This window comes from Chenopodium album, chromosome 5 (genome assembly GCF_948465745.1).
Source record: "Chenopodium album chromosome 5, dcCheAlbu1.1, whole genome shotgun sequence".
In the NCBI taxonomy this organism is placed as follows: domain Eukaryota; kingdom Viridiplantae; phylum Streptophyta; class Magnoliopsida; order Caryophyllales; family Amaranthaceae; genus Chenopodium; species Chenopodium album.
The window spans coordinates 49,792,540-49,808,536 of record NC_137838.1 but is presented as its reverse complement, the minus strand read 5'-3'; the positions used below and the strand labels follow the sequence as shown (position 1 = coordinate 49,808,536).

Here is a 15,997-nt window from a genome sequence, read left to right as displayed (position 1 = left end):
CGACATGAGGTAGACATAGCCATATCAACTGTAGTCGTTTGTGAAAGTGATGAAATATCGATGTCCATTTCTTGTGGTTGAGCTCATTGGTCCACATACATCGGTATGTATAAGACCCAATAAGTCACTTGCCCTTTCTCCCAACTTGGAGAATGGTTGTTTAATCATCTTGCCTAATAGACATCCCTTGCAATTCTCAAACGATTCTAAATCGAAAGAGTCAAGAACACCTTCTTGTAGAAGTTTCTTGATGCGTTTGATGTTGATGTGGCCAAGACGATAATCCCACAAGTAAGTCTGATTTGACTCTATGGTCTTAGCTCTTTTGGTATCATTATTCACATTATAAACTTGTTTTTCTAAAGAAAGCACATAAAGGTAATTTTCAGAATGTGCAATACCATATAAAACATTATCGAGATAAAACGAACATTCTTTGTCCTTTACTTGAAATTCAAAACCTTTGGCGTCCAACGCCGAAATTGAAATAATGTTTTTGGTAATGTTAGGAACATAATAAACATTATCGAGTTCCAAAACTAGCCCGGTGGGCAAAGACAAACTGACAGTTCCTACGGATACGGCACCAATTCTGGCTCCATTGCCGACCCGGAGTTCAATCTCTCCCTTCTCTAGCTTTCTAGCGATCCTTAGTCCCTGAGAATTGGAACAATGGTGTGAGCCACATCCGGTATCTAATACCCATGATGTTAAGCTAGTGAAGTTAAAGTCTATAACGAATATACCTGATTCAGAAGCAACGGTTCCGTTCTTCTTATCTTCCTTGAACTTGAGGCAATCTCTCTTCCAATGTCCCTTCTTCTTACAGTAGAAACATTCAGAATCAGATTTAGAAGACGCTACCTTCTTATCCTTGGTAGCTTTAGACTTAGGCGGAAAATTTTTCTTCTTACCTTTCCCCTTAAAGCCTTTCTTCTTCTTGCCCGAAAATTTGAACGGTTTGCCCTTTTTAATCATGAGCATATCATGCTTTCCCTCATCCTTGAGCGTTTGCTTAGCTTGCTTCAACATACCATGAAGCTTGGTGAGGGTTTTCTCCATGCTGTGCATATTATAGTTCATCTTGAACTGATCATAGCCTTTGTACAGCGAGTGGATAATGATGTCAATTGTCATATCGGTTGAATACCCCGCATCAAGCCTTCCCATGTTTTCAAACAATCCAATCATTTTGAGTACATGTGGGCTGACTGGCTCTCCTTTCTTGAGCTTGCTCTCAAGGATCTGCCTGTGGGTTTCAAACCTTTCAGTTCGGGCCTGCTCTTGGAACATATTCTGCAATTCAGAAATGATCTCAAAAGCCATCTCTTTTTCAAAGAAAGTCTTTTGAAGCTCAGGAGACATTGTGGCCAACATGATGCATTTGACATCTCGATTGGCACTTTGCCATCGATTTAGGACAGCATGAGTCCCTCCTCATTGGGAGCCTCGGGCATTTCCTCATCAAGGACATATTCCTTTTGCTCTTGCATGAGAACAATTCGCAAGTTCCTTTGCCAATCAAGAAAATTTGGCCCACTCAGCTTCTCCTTGTCGAGAATTGAGCGTAACGAGAATTGGTTGTTTGAGTTATTTGAAGACATGATTTTACAATTGAAAGAATTTGTAATAAAAAAACCATTCATTATACTTAAATAAGATTGAATTCATGCATTTTAATCAAACTTATTTAAAACGTCTTATTCACACATTAAAGATTGTCCCCATTTTAGGTGAGAATAAGTCGATTCCAAGATCCAAAGAAACAAAGAGTGGTTAAGCATGCTTTGGCTTGTCTTAACACTCAATCTCCTAAGGTAAGCAACGCTTTGCTAATGGCTCCAAGCCACTCTTGGTTGAATAAATCGTCGCATCCAATGCTCTCTAAACAATTTATTCACTTTGCCACGACATGTTAGGACTCCATCACTCATATCGTTGAGTATAACCAAAACCACCTTGCATACCCGGTATGCCTTACGTTCCTTGGAGAAGTAGTGATGCCTCGCTTTGGCGTAGCCCACCACTACCCTCGTTCGGTTGGTAAGTGTGTTTCGGAATGTCAAGTTTTGCTCAATATTTTAGGGACCTAGGGTTTCTATGTTGGTTGATTTAAGTGAACTTAATTAATCATCTCAACATTCGAAATCCTAAACATGCATCTAACATATAATTCATATATATATAAACATAAATATATATCGAAAACATAAATAGAGATGCATTTGGCAACTAGCATGAACCCTTGAGATCTTCAAGTCTTCAAAAGGTCTTCATTTACAACTTCATGGCTTTGTCTTCTAAGAACCCCGTCTTCAAGACTTGACCAAATATTACAATTGCTAGTATCTACGATTAGGACTAATCTAAATATTAAGGTACAAAAATACTCAACGGTTCACAGACCGTATTTAGATTTACAAAAATACATCACGGATCACAGTCCGTATTTTCTATCCTAATCGGGCCCCACTAGTTGCCATTTTATAAAACCTGTGAGAGAATTTACATTCCATTCATCCATTCATTATCTGTGAATGGCCCATGCATTTTACAACGATAAACAAGTAACAATGCATAAAACGCGCGAGAACTAGTAACTAATCTAGGGGCTAGTCTAATTAACACGCCTAATTAAACTAGTCAAAGTTATTTTAACCGGTTCTGGTAATAACTTAGAGACGCTCCCAATAAATTCCGCATCCAACTTAACTAATCCAATTAATTAAGTCGGTGAACCCAAATATTTGCCAAAATTAATTTTGCAAATGTCGCTCAAAACCCGAGGCCTAGCCTCCAAAAATTTTAATTAAATAAACAAAATAATTAAAATAATTAAAACGACAATTTTAAGCAAAATTACGTATTCCACAATGTCTTAGTGCCTAGCACTAAGACTTGGAGTCCAAAAAATAAAAAATACACTTATTTACATATTAAGCAACGCTAAAATTAACTTTAAAATAGCATCGCCTTAATAACCCGGGGTTGTTGTGCCAATTATGGGATTGTACGTACCGTACAACAAGCACGTAGTATGCCCATTCGCACCCCCGCAACACCAAGCATGCATGTGGGCTGCTTGTGCTCGCATGCGCTACGCCCAGCCCAGCCAAGCGTAGCAGCACGCACAGCGCGCACAACATTATGCTGCTGGCTGGCGCGCTATGCTGCTGGCAGCGAGCAGCAGCCCACGCCCTTCCTCGCACACACACACACGCACAACACCAAGTACCTAAGAACGAAGTGCCCAGCAGCCTCGACAGCCACATATGGATTGCGTGAGCAGCCCAGCTTGCCGAGAGCTAGCTCGGGGCTCTTAGGCCTCGTGTTGCGTGCTAATGTTTCGAAAATTAACGATTTTGTGTGTGACATTATAAATCAATTCTAAATTAATTTTAGAATCAATTTTGAGGAAAAATGAAAAATAACAAGTCCAACTTAAATAATTCATCCAAATGCAATTAACCAAATTTATTTCCAAGAACCATTCTTTAATAAAATTGGTTTAACTTGGTGTAATAAAATAAATTAGGGCAATTCTCACTATTAATTTAATCACTTTAAATTAATCTTGAGATTTTGACAAAATAAAAGGGAGTTGGAAAAAATGAACATAAGTTCAATAAAGACTCTAATTTTAATACTTGTGACTTCATGAAAAATTATATCTTCCAATATGAAGATAAACCAATTTCAATCACAAGTTTTAAACTTTATGATTCCAATCAACTAAAAAATGATTAAATCAACAAAGTTTAACCAAAATTCATGGAATTTAGTAAATCAAAGTTTCAATCACTTATCATAAATAAAGATTGAATCTTTAGTACTTGGAAGCAACAAAGAACAACAATTTCACACTTAATGCAATTAATTTGCAATTATGTGAAAAAATAAAACCAAACTTTCAAGCACCAATTACTACCAAGTTATCATGCTTAAAGTGGTCTAAAATTGCATATAAATAAAGGAAAGAACCAAATTCATAACCACCATAAATATGCAATCAATTTTCAAGGTTAAAAAGACTTCAAATTTTTCGTCAAAACGAAAAATCCCTCGAAAAATGCATTTCTGGTCGTTTTTTGGCTAACAACAGAGCCCTATAAGGGTAAAACCATTTCTAGAACGCCTTTTCCACCCAAAATTCACTAATTTTGGGTCGAAATCTTGGTTCAGGAGCTGAAGACAGCTATAATACGAGGTAAAAATTGGAAAAATGAGTTACTAATCTAATTAGCAACTTAAAACCAGAAAAATTAAGCGATAAAAACACCTTGAAAATATTGTGGTTTTAAAAATAAACGAACGAGGCTCCAATACCGCTGTTGGGGTTTGGTGAATCCGACTCACCGCGGAAACAAACCCAAAAACAAGACCGCACTCGCAATAAATAAAACCATAAACATAATTAAATTAATCACAAGATTAAGATAAGCTAATTACCTTTAACGCGTGCTTCGCTCCAAAATGAGCTCTTACTTGAAAGCTTCAAGTCCCGCTCACACGGAGACCTCCAACGAAGTCCACCCGCACCAACAAAACCGACTAGGTCCAATGTCTTCGGGTTAGCAAGACCCGACCAATAAAACCCGAGTAATTATATTGAGTTCAAAGGTTTTCACTAATTGTGATGCCTTTTTCCACTCTTACTCAAGCATCATTCCCAATGCCCATACTTGGGTATTTATAGGAAATGATGGGAGTATCATTTACTCTCTCATCAATGTGGGATCGTATGATTTTTCCATTTTATTTTAAAGCTAAAATAAAATTAATAATCAAGCTAGTAATAAATCAACAAGTGGCAAGCTCATGTGAGTGGTTAGGTGAGGACCACTTGGAGAAGGGGGGGACCAAACTTGCTCCCCACTCCCTCTCCCATAACCGACCACCTCACTCCACACACACTCAAGGACCACAAGCCACATGTCACCCACCCTTGGGCACCAAGGCAGCCAAGGTGGGATGCCATGTGCTGCTGTCCGTGGCAGCCACGCCCAGCAAGCCCAGCACTCGCATGCGGGCTGCCAGGCGTTGCTGGCCAGCAAGCCTAGCATGCTTGTGCGGACTGCTGCTGGCCTTGGCCAGCGCTGCTAGGCAGCAAGCAATGGCCTAGCCATGCTGCTGCTAGCTGTGGCGAGCTGGCGCGCCTAGCGTGCTAGCTGCTGCAGCTTGTTGCGGCATTGCTTGCTAGCCATTGCGCGCACAAGGCTGCGCCTAGCATGCTAGCACGCACTAGGAAGCTCCTAGCCTTGCGATGCTAGCATGGGTGCGCTAACACGCACCAGCCAGCCTAGGCTCGGCATGGTGCGCACGCTAGCCACCATGCTAGGCCATACGCCCTTAGCACTCGGTTTGCTTGGGCATTCCGATGCTAGGGGTATTTTGGTCTTTTGTAGATTTATTACTATTTCTCGTCTCGTCTTTCACTATTTTTCGACTCGACTTCCGACGCTCGGTTTCGACGCTCTAAGCTCGAATTTCCGACGTCTAAATAAATATTTCTCGGCCGACTCATTAATTCCTTCCGAATTAATTCGTCGGTTCGGTTTGTTGAATGCTTGGGTGTGACCCGAAGGGTTCAGTCAAGATTAAGCTGTAATATTAATTATTCATTAATATTACTGATCGGAAGCGGCCTCCACCCAGGCATTCCGATCACTTGACCTCACTGCATATATTAGCTTTCTAATAATTCTGAACCCACTAACGGAATAGTACACTTGTTCGAAGGACACCATTCCTTTCACACAAGGGGTCTAAGTGGACAAGGAGCTTCTTCCGCAGAAATTCAATGCCACTGACATCCTTAAGTTTAAGCCAACTGACAATCCTTACTTTCATTTAAGGTCCTTTGAAACTGTAATGAACATTAAAGGGATTGATAAGAATATTTTTCACTCTTTATTCTCACTATCCCTTGAAACCATTTGTCAACATTAGCTCTTCTCACTTGATAAAGAGAATACCTCTACTTGGGATGGAATAAAAAACGCTTTCATTGATAGATATAAGTGTAATATTCAAATCGAAACTGACTTTAGACAACTTGAGATGCTAAGACAAGAAGAGAATGAAGGCTTTACTTCTTTCTTTAATAAGTGGAGGGAAACTTCCGCTAAGATGATTGAGGTGCCCACCGAAAAAGACTCTGTGAGGATGTTCATAAAAAATTTACAAGAAAAGTATTCAAAGCACTTAAATTATTAAAATTTGAATATTTTCAAGGCCGTCTATGACATCGGAATTGAAATCGAAGATAACCTCACAAAGAAAAAAGCTACTAATAATAGTAACCACAGTGGTTGGAAAGGAATGAAGAACGACAATCCTTCTTCCTCCGAAAACGCCCACTCTAGTAACAATGTTAGTACCTTTGATCACAATGAAGTCTTAGCCATGGATAATCAAGGATCTAAAAATAAACCTTAAAGAGAGCTCGCACCCATTGGAGTGACATATGACGTTGCTTTTGATCGTCTCTATGGTCGAGGATTAATCAAACCTATCGGCCCTACTAAAGATCCAACGCCAGAAAATCGATCTTCGAGATGGAATCCCAACTCTTATTGCAAGTACCATCAAGGAAACGGTCCTACCACAGATGAATGCTACAAGTTTCAAAATCTCACTCAAGATCTCATAGAAGCAAACAAGATCCCATTGCCTCTAGCTAGCAAGAAGACTGGGTGACGATAAAGCAAATGACACGAGACAAGAAGCGAGCTTCAACGATAAGATTTCATGACCTCTTTTTCTATTTCTTTTTCATTCTTCCCTTCCCCAATAAGTCTAGCATAGACACCTTTTATTTTCCCTTAGATTTACTTTGTAGGTTTTTTCTTTTCTCTTTTAATAAAATAAGCATTTATTTCCTTGCATATGATCATTGCATTGCATTGCATTTAAAAATAAATAAAATAAAATCCATGTCTAACTAAGCACAAGGTATACCAATGATTTGAGGCACCCCTTGTAGCCACATCATATTACCTTTCACCCTTCAAATATGCAATCCTTGTTTGATAAACCACTTTGAGCCTCGTCTAACGATAGACCATTCATTTTTCAACCCATATCTACCTAACCTTGGGATGGGATGGTGTGAAACTTATGCAATTTTCAATTTCATAAAAAGCTTGAGTGTCTTAAAAATATTAAAATAGCAAAAAAAAAAAAGGAAAAAAAATAAATAAAAGTGTATAAAAGGGAAAGTGTTCCAATGTCTTTGACATGAACATGTCTTTGATATGAACACGTCTCAAATTGCGTCTCTTATCGAGTTCTCGGTACCGTGCCTTAGAAACATGAATGCCAAGTGAGTGATAGACCGCATGATCGGGATTGCCCACACTTATAAAAATAAAATAAATGTTAAAGCAAAATAGAGAGAAAAATATATATAATAAAAAAAAAAAAAAAAGAGAGAGAATAGAGAGCTAAAAAAGAGTTAAAAGCCTCAAGCATAAAATATAAAGATTCAAAAGCAAGGTTGCACACCTTGGAGGCTTATCTGGGGTCTTGAGATTTTATCGCTTTCTTCTTCAACCTTTAGCCTAACCACATTATAACCCTTAAAAAGACTTTTTTGAGGTATACAAACACTTGTGCGACGTTCGGCTAGAGCTACGTTTGGCCTTATTCCTAACGGATACGTAGGCAACCTCACATAGAGGTGCGGCCGTAATAAAAATGCATTCATATTTACGTTCATAATTTATCATATCAAGGGGATCTCCTATTCTCATCCTTATTCACTTAGTGCAATACTTGGGGGCTTAATCCTTAAATCATTAGCCTACCCAGCCTAAGAGTCACCACCATTTGACTCTTCTCAAAATACTTTTCCATACACTTAGCCTTTGCGGCCTAACTTTAGTGTCACTATCACACACATCACAGATACATGACCAAATATACTTCCCCTAGGAACCCTATGTCATAAAATCTTAACACAACGCTGAAGCATGCCTTGTCATATCAACATCACTCATCATTACATCATAAAGTATGAAGTACTTAGCTTCCGTGCCTAAGTTACCAAAATACTTTTATTATCGAGTCAACTAGGATAATCTAAGATGTTACAATCCTTGTACTGTGAGAGACAACGTTAACGGATTAAGCTCATTCAACATGAACATTCAAAAACATCATTTCTTTCTTTCTTCGCGTCTTTCTTTTTTAGGAGAAAGTCGGTACCATCCAAAAAAATGACGGAAATTTTATACCTTAAGAAATGAGTCAACACTATGCACACACGAGTCCTAAGAAATGAGTCATCATTAAGTCAAGTTTATACCTTAAGTCATGTCAAGTCAATGAGTCAAGCAACACTAAGTCTTAGGTCAACCGTAAAGATAGATAATCAAAGTCCTATAGTCCAAAATATAAATGCAGGTACAATTCAGCAAGCAAGAACATTCCCAAATTTCTTCGAAAAGCCGCGAACAAAAACCTAATTCCAGCGTCAGACGATAAGGCTGTCGCCTGGTGACAGAGCGAGAACATGGCGATAATATAATCTTGTGAGCGCCGGTGCAGCGACGAGATGCGTGGTCCCATATTGGATTAGACGGACCTCATACAACAATTTCGGGTTTCTTGGTACACCATTTAGCCCCTATAAGCAAATTCACATGATTAGTAGTCGGCTCGATTACAATCGCAGTAAGTGATTGACCTGACGACGATTGTCTCACTTAGCTTAAGCGCCTAACCATTGGCTCATTACAAGTACCAATGCATTGGTTCAAAAGCAAGCACTCATATGATAATTTTTCCAAGATTGGATTGTCATCTTTGGTAAAGTTTCCAAGCGTGGATTGTCGTGCACCTTCTCTATTTGGCAATTTTTTCCAAGTTTTGGATTGTCATCGCTAGCCAGTTTTCTGAGATTGGTTTGTCATGCACATAGTTCCCTAAGGCAAAATTTCCCAAAGAATTTTCGTAGGTCTCTACTCATCATAAATTTTGGCAAAGGTTCCGCAACGTGGATTGTCATACATTTCAGTAAGTGGCAAATTTTCCCGAAGTGGATTGACGGTCGACTCTTTTTTGCAAATGTTCCAAGACGCAGATTGTCAATAGTGGCAATATTTTCCTAAAAGGATTGTCCCATAGCGTTAGAAAATTTCTAAGGTGGATTTCTTTCAAGAGTTACATTCCAAGATGTGGATTGTCGATCGTAGCAAGGTTCTTATGACAGATTATTACGAAGCATTGGAAACTTTTCCCAAAATTGGATTTTGGCAAATTTTTCGAGATACGGATTGTCGCTTCTTCGTTACGAAGTATTTAGGTTTGTTAAGTGTTTATAAATTTTCCAAGATACGGATTGTAGCATCATTGAAAACTACGAGTTGTGCGACTATATGTTCCAATTGGTGGCATTTATGGCTCCATTCTACTTTTGGATAACTTCTCTATGTTATGACGTGACTTAGGTGAATAAAAACAATCCTTGTGATGGTTGAAAATAAACAATGGGAACGAGGAAGAGAGGGAAGAAGCTTATCAATATATGATGAAACTACTTCATTAAGCCATATCTCCTTCGTTACAAGAAATTTTTTTTAGGTGATTCAAGTTGGAGGTGAAATTAGAGTCAATAGCTTTCCAAGGACAGGTCACATGCCAAATTTGAGCAAGAAACGAAGAAGTTATGAATGTTTGAAGTTCAGCTTTCCAGGTAGTGGTGAGGAGCAAGGGAGTTCGACCGAACCGAAGAATGTTCGACCAAACCTCCCAGGCAATTTCAGACCTGATTTCAGCATCTTTGCATGAGTGGTCGAAGTCCAAAAGTTCAACCGAACCTAACCACAAGTTTGACCGAACTTACCCTGAGTTCAGCCAAACCTTTTCCCGTTTTTCTGTCAGCTTATTCGAACTATTTAAGTTGTTTTAAGACGTTTTTGCATTTTAAATTAATGTTGAACTTTGCTTGATGTTGCAATCAAAGAGACTTTCTCTCTCTACCATAATCTTTGTGATTATCTTGCTTTCTTTGTGATTCCTACCTTGTAATCTTTGTGGTGACACCTTAATCCTAGCTTTACTTGGTGTTGGCTTTGATTAAAACCCCTATTTTCATTATCTTGGTGATTTTGAGATAGGTTTGCCTTATTTTGTTGGTTTGAACTTATTGTTACTTGATTCTCCACCCTTTTTCGTGGGTTTTGTTGGTTATTTCATATCACTTTTTCTAACAACGACTTACCTCCAGAGAGTGATAAGCATAACAAAGCATTAAATCTCATAGTAATCTGCAGGAGAATGAATGTCCCAATGACTCGTGTAGATAATGGATCAGCGATTAATGTCTGTCCACTCCGAACTGCGAGAATGTTAGGGATAAAAGATGAAGACTTGTCTCGGTCTACACAAGGAATAAGAGCCTATGACAACACTCGCCGCCAAGCTCTTGGGACTATCACTATGAATGTAACGACAGGAGTCATAGAACATGCTACTACTTTTCAAGTGGTATATATTAAATCATCTTTCAACCTATTGTTGGGACGCCCTTGGCTTCATGACCTAAAGGTCGTCCCTTCACCAGCAAGTGAAGACTATAGTTGGGGGAATCCCCGTCACAATTGATCCTTCACCAATGAGAATCAAGGCTATCAAGAATCCCATCATGAACGTGGAGCACGATGAAGATGGCGAAGACTTGTGGGGCTTTAACGAAGAGGTCTCCTTAATCAAGGAGGATAAAAGGACCCCTCTTCACTATGACCTATACTCTAATATGACGGTAAATGCTATCCTTAAGAAACAAGGACACTCTCCTGGAATGACCCTTAGAAAGAAGAAAGGGATAGCAAAACAAATGGGACTAACTGGCCTCCCTAAATTGGACACTTTTGGGCTTGGTTTTGAACCGAGTCCGGAAGATCTTAAGCGAGGCCGGGAAAAAGAAAACGCGCGTATGAACGCTCGTACCCCAAAGAAAGCAATCCCAATGGATCGTTATCCTTTTACCCTAAATGGGCAATTCATAAAAGAGGGAGAGGATTATCCATGCTATGAGTTCCCTAAACCCTTTGTCAAGAATGGGATAAGACAACCTGGGTTTGAAATATTTTTGGATTGTAACTTTCCAGATGATGTCCCAACTCCCATTAATAAGGCGAAAGCACCCCCATGCTTCGACTTTAATGTCATGAGACTCCTCTTTGGGTATAAAAAGAATGAGCCAACGCATATCGAAGACAACTCTTTGCTCATCCAAACGGTATTACAGAGTGATAACTTTGATCCTTCCAAACTTATCACTCCGGTAGAGGGTCTAGTTCAAGGATGGAGAAAGACTGTGAAGGTGACTACTCCAAGTGCAAGAAAGATCTCCATAACAACCGGACAAGGACCAATGTTTGAAGAATCGTCTGAGTCAGAGACCGAGTTAGGGTCTTCCCCTGTTAAGTCTTCTAAGTCCTTAGTTGTAGCACCCTCTCCTAGTTCTTCTTATTTAGCGTCTTCTCCTAGAATAGTTAATAATCAAGTCCCAACGAACGTCACTTTATTTGATGTAATGGTTTCTGAATTCAATATCATGTCTTCTTTTGCTTACTCCTCGTGTCATTCTTTAACTCAAGATGATGAGCATTGCTTAACTAACAATGAAAGTGACAAAGAAATAATTAAAGCAATGGAAACACTTGAAAATAAAACATCGATAATTGAGGATACTGAAACGGTTGACATCTCAAAAGATCCAACCATTAAAAGAGAAGTTAAAATCGGACTAACACTTAATAAGGATGAAAGAACCGATTTTATTAATCTATTAAAAGAATTTATCGATGTATTCGCTTGGTCATATGAAGATATACAAGGCATTAATAGAGAAATAGCTCAACACACAATTTCACTAATTCTAGGAATGAAACCTGTAAAACAAAAGTTACGTCGGCTTAAACCCGACGTAGCTCTTAAAATAAAAGAAGAAGTAGAAAAACAAATAACAACAGGCTTTATCAGGGTATCCAAATACCCCAAATGGGTTGCAAATGTAGTCCTAGTTCCGAAGAAGGATGGAAGGGTAAGAATGTGTGTCGACTATTGAGATCTAAATAAGGCAAGTTCAAAGGATGACTTCCCTTTACCACACATCGATATTCTAGTATATAATACAGCGAACCACGCACTTCTCTCATTTATGGATGGATATGCAGGGTATAATCAGATCTTCATGGAAGAAGAAGAAGACATGGAGAAGACAACGTTCATAACACCAACGAGCAGCAACTGCTTTACTCCATGACACTTACCAACAAGCAGCTATTGCTTTACTCCATGACATGATGCACAAGGAAGTCAAAGTCTATGTAGATGACATGATTGTGAAATCAAAGGATTGATCAGGACATTTCTAACCCTAAGAAAATTCATTGAAAGGCTAAAAAAATACAACATCAGGTTGAACCCATCCAAGTGTGCTTATGGAGTCACCACAGGAAAACTGTTGGGATACGTCATTAGCTCTAGAGGAATAGAGATAGACCCAACCAAGATCAAAGCAATCATGTCAATGCCTCTGCGAAAAATCAAAAAGCAAATTCGGGTTAGGTATTGTGGGTCTTGTCTTGGAGTACCAGTATTTATGGGATATCATGCATGTAAGTCAATGTTAGGCAATCATTTACCAATAAGTTAGGTATTTTGTTTAGATTGAATTTTTTTTTTAGATCTCATTGTTGAACTAAGTAATTTTTAATGAGTTTGAACAAGTTTTAATTACTTTATGATGCTTTTGCAAACTTGAATCAACTTTATGAAATATATGGCCTTTTTTTTAAACACGCTACAGAGTAGTTTTTTGCAATTTACAGTTCCTATTGATTTTAAATTTTAAACTAAGTGTCGTTGAGGTATCTTGCAAATGTTAATGATACTAGGTTTAATATGATTCTGGGTAAGTCTTACAATAATACTATTTCAATTTATTTTGTCTTGTTAGTCCATTCTTTCAAATTAATAATTATTACTCCATTTTAGAGCTTCATTCATGTTCTACTTGTGAAATATGCATCTGTTTTCAATCCCGTTTTTAAAAGAAAAACATTAAATTTATGCAATAAAAAAATAAATAATACAATCAAGGATTATTTACTTCCAGTCCAATTAGTTGTAGGTGAATCAGATATCCAATGGATGTTACTTTGTTAGTGGGGCTGCCGTTTTAAGCTTCAGTATATATAAATGGAGAACTACCAATAAAGTTCTGTTTTCTTATAAATATACATGGCATTAATGCATATTTTCCTTTATTTGGTTGTGTTGCAGGATTCTGAATTTTTTTTACAAGTGCCTGAGAGCTTTCAAATCCCTTGATCATTTCATCAAAAATAAAGTACTCTGGGGTAAATTGTATACAATTCTATCTCCCTGTGGATTTTGTACTGCTGTTTTTTCCTATCTTGGTGCCCAAACTTGTTGTACTGCATGTTACATTTTGTGTTTGTTGGATGGAACCATGGATTTAAACATATTACTACTAGTGATTGTTGGACCTAGCTTGATGTGAATGGTTAATATCAGACATGTTTTAAGCATATTGTCATTTGAGGTACACTCATAGCTCATGCTGGCTATTATTTAGTAAGAAACTGTTGGATCAATGATAATGATTCTTTGAAAATAAGGGGATTGAGTTGCTTTATATGTATCTTTTCTCTTGCAGTGTCAACTATTGATTATGATAAATGCAAAGAAAAAAAAATTAAAAAAGAATCGAATTTCGACACTTTATTAAATAATTGAACTGCGATCAAGATGTCCCATGGGCTATTGTCTTTTGTGCAGCTTCATTAGACTGATTTAATTTTGGCTATTTTAATGTTTTGGATAAACTCTATTTGCCCTGGTAGAGTCACTGATATAGTTGAACCGAGTTATTAGTCACTGAGATCAGAAACACAAGATGTTCTGCAGCCAATGGAATCACAGAAGTGTGGACGATTGATTAGTAGCTACATTAAGGTGCTTGATATGACTGGCTTAAAACTATACTGCTTTTATGTCTAAACTGATGTCACATCGACAATATAGTTGTTGCTTTATCACTCATACATTGTAAAATATATTGTGGTGCTGTTGTTGTGAAGCACATATGATTGTTGTCCATGCATTTTCTAGACTCTCCTGCTGTGAAATCATTACTAGTTGTACTTACATTCACTGTTTATTTGTTTACAATGTGTTGGTGACAGATGAGAGGAGAGAATGAAATATTGTATCCTGAGAAGACAATTGGTTTTCTTCCTGGTTGGTGCTTGTAACCCGAGCAAAAAGGGTTTCTTATTATCTAAGTCCTGAGACTAACTGGATTCCGTTTGTGGAATGTGCAGGAATTGATGTGGGGTATCAGTTTTATTCTCGAGCTGAGATGACTGCAGATGGATTTCATAGGCATTGACTGAATGGGATTGATTATATTGGACAATCTAAAGGCAAAAAGGTGAGTTAGTTAAGATGAGATTTGATGGATAGATTGATCATAATTTTATTGCTTCTGTTCATTTGCAGCTGCTGACTGTAATAACAACTATCGACGACAATACTTATTACATCGTTAATGCACGATATATATTCTCAGCATGTTGGAAGGTTTGCCTCTTATTTAATTCTTTCCACTTAAAGTAGATGCTATCAAAGTTGGTCCACCTCTAACAATTTGTTTTTGGTATTTAATTTGTTTTTTGTGATTGGAGGCTGCCATCTTCTGGTGCGATCAGAATAAATTCTGATGCTAATATGGCTGCGGGAAACCAGATTGGGTTGGGCGTGGTGTTAAGGGATGATGCAGGGTGCGTTGTGGCTGCGGCTGTTAGAAGGTTGAAGGCTCGGTGGGGTGTTGAACAAGCTGAGGTGGCAGCGGCTAGAATGGGTGTGCAGATGGCAAAGAAGCTTGTTCATGAGAGAATTGTGCTATTTAAAGGATTTCAATTAGTGATTCCGAATTTGTTCCACTACAACTAGTCATGAATAAAGCATAATTTGGAATTGTACTAGTTGTAATAAAAAACCCATTACTATGAGATATTGTACATATGCTACAATATATTTATATGTGATAAAAAAATTTGGCATAAATTTGTTGTACATGTATTTTATTTTATTTTTTTGTAATATTAATATATTAGAAATAATTATTAGTGAATGAAATATTTTATTTTGGTATATTAGACTTTTTATTAAAAAAAAAAAAAATGGACAAGAAAAAGCGTCCCCAAATTATAAAATATGGACAGGAAAAAGCGTTGCCAAAATGTTAAATAGCAAATGTATGAAAAATTGGACATAGAAAAGCGTCACCAATTTTAAGATTCTTGACGTGAAAAAGCTTCGCCAAAGTTAAGAAAGTGCGTCAATTGTGGCATATTGCGACACTTCGTATAAAAATTTGGACACAATAAAGCGTCGAAATTCGCGACGCTTTTTTATGTCTAGCAAAATTTTCGACTCACGTTTTTTCGACGCTTTTTAGAAGCGTCGAGAAAGATTTTTGCGACGCTTTTATGTGTCGAAAAAAAGGCTGAAAAGCGTCTAGAAAGGACGTATTTTGTAGTAGTGTAAGGTAAGAGTCAATACTAACAATTAACGAAACAAGTAACAAAGGAACTAAAAAACTAGGAACGGGGATCAACAAGTAATCATGTCAATTGCAACAAATTGGGAATATCATGCCAATCAAAGGTTGTGATGACTAATGATATGAGCATTCAATTGGAATCAAAGAGCTATCTCCTAAATGTTAAGCTAGGGTTCACTATGAATAACAAACTAAAAGAATCACAATCAAAATCAATCGATAATTGCAATTCCTAAATTAATTGTTCATGTCATTAGCACTTACAACGCAATATAGCATAATTCTCAAAGCCTAATCGAATTACACACATGCCAACCTTCATTAATCACTTTAATCTCAACAATCAATCTACACAATTCCCAGATTAATCACAATTAATCAATCATATAAGTT

At 37.7% G+C, this 15,997-nt stretch overlaps 1 long non-coding RNA gene across 1 annotated transcript; it reads left to right on the top strand.

Annotated features, from left to right (window-relative positions):
* The first annotated feature begins 13,294 nt into the window (after positions 1-13,294).
* On the top strand, positions 13,295-15,192 carry LOC145630730 (uncharacterized). The gene is made up of 2 exons (XR_014112220.1): positions 13,295-13,380; positions 14,361-15,192. It is a non-coding gene; the product is annotated as an uncharacterized LOC145630730 (long non-coding RNA).
* Positions 15,193-15,997: the final 805 nt, after the last annotated feature.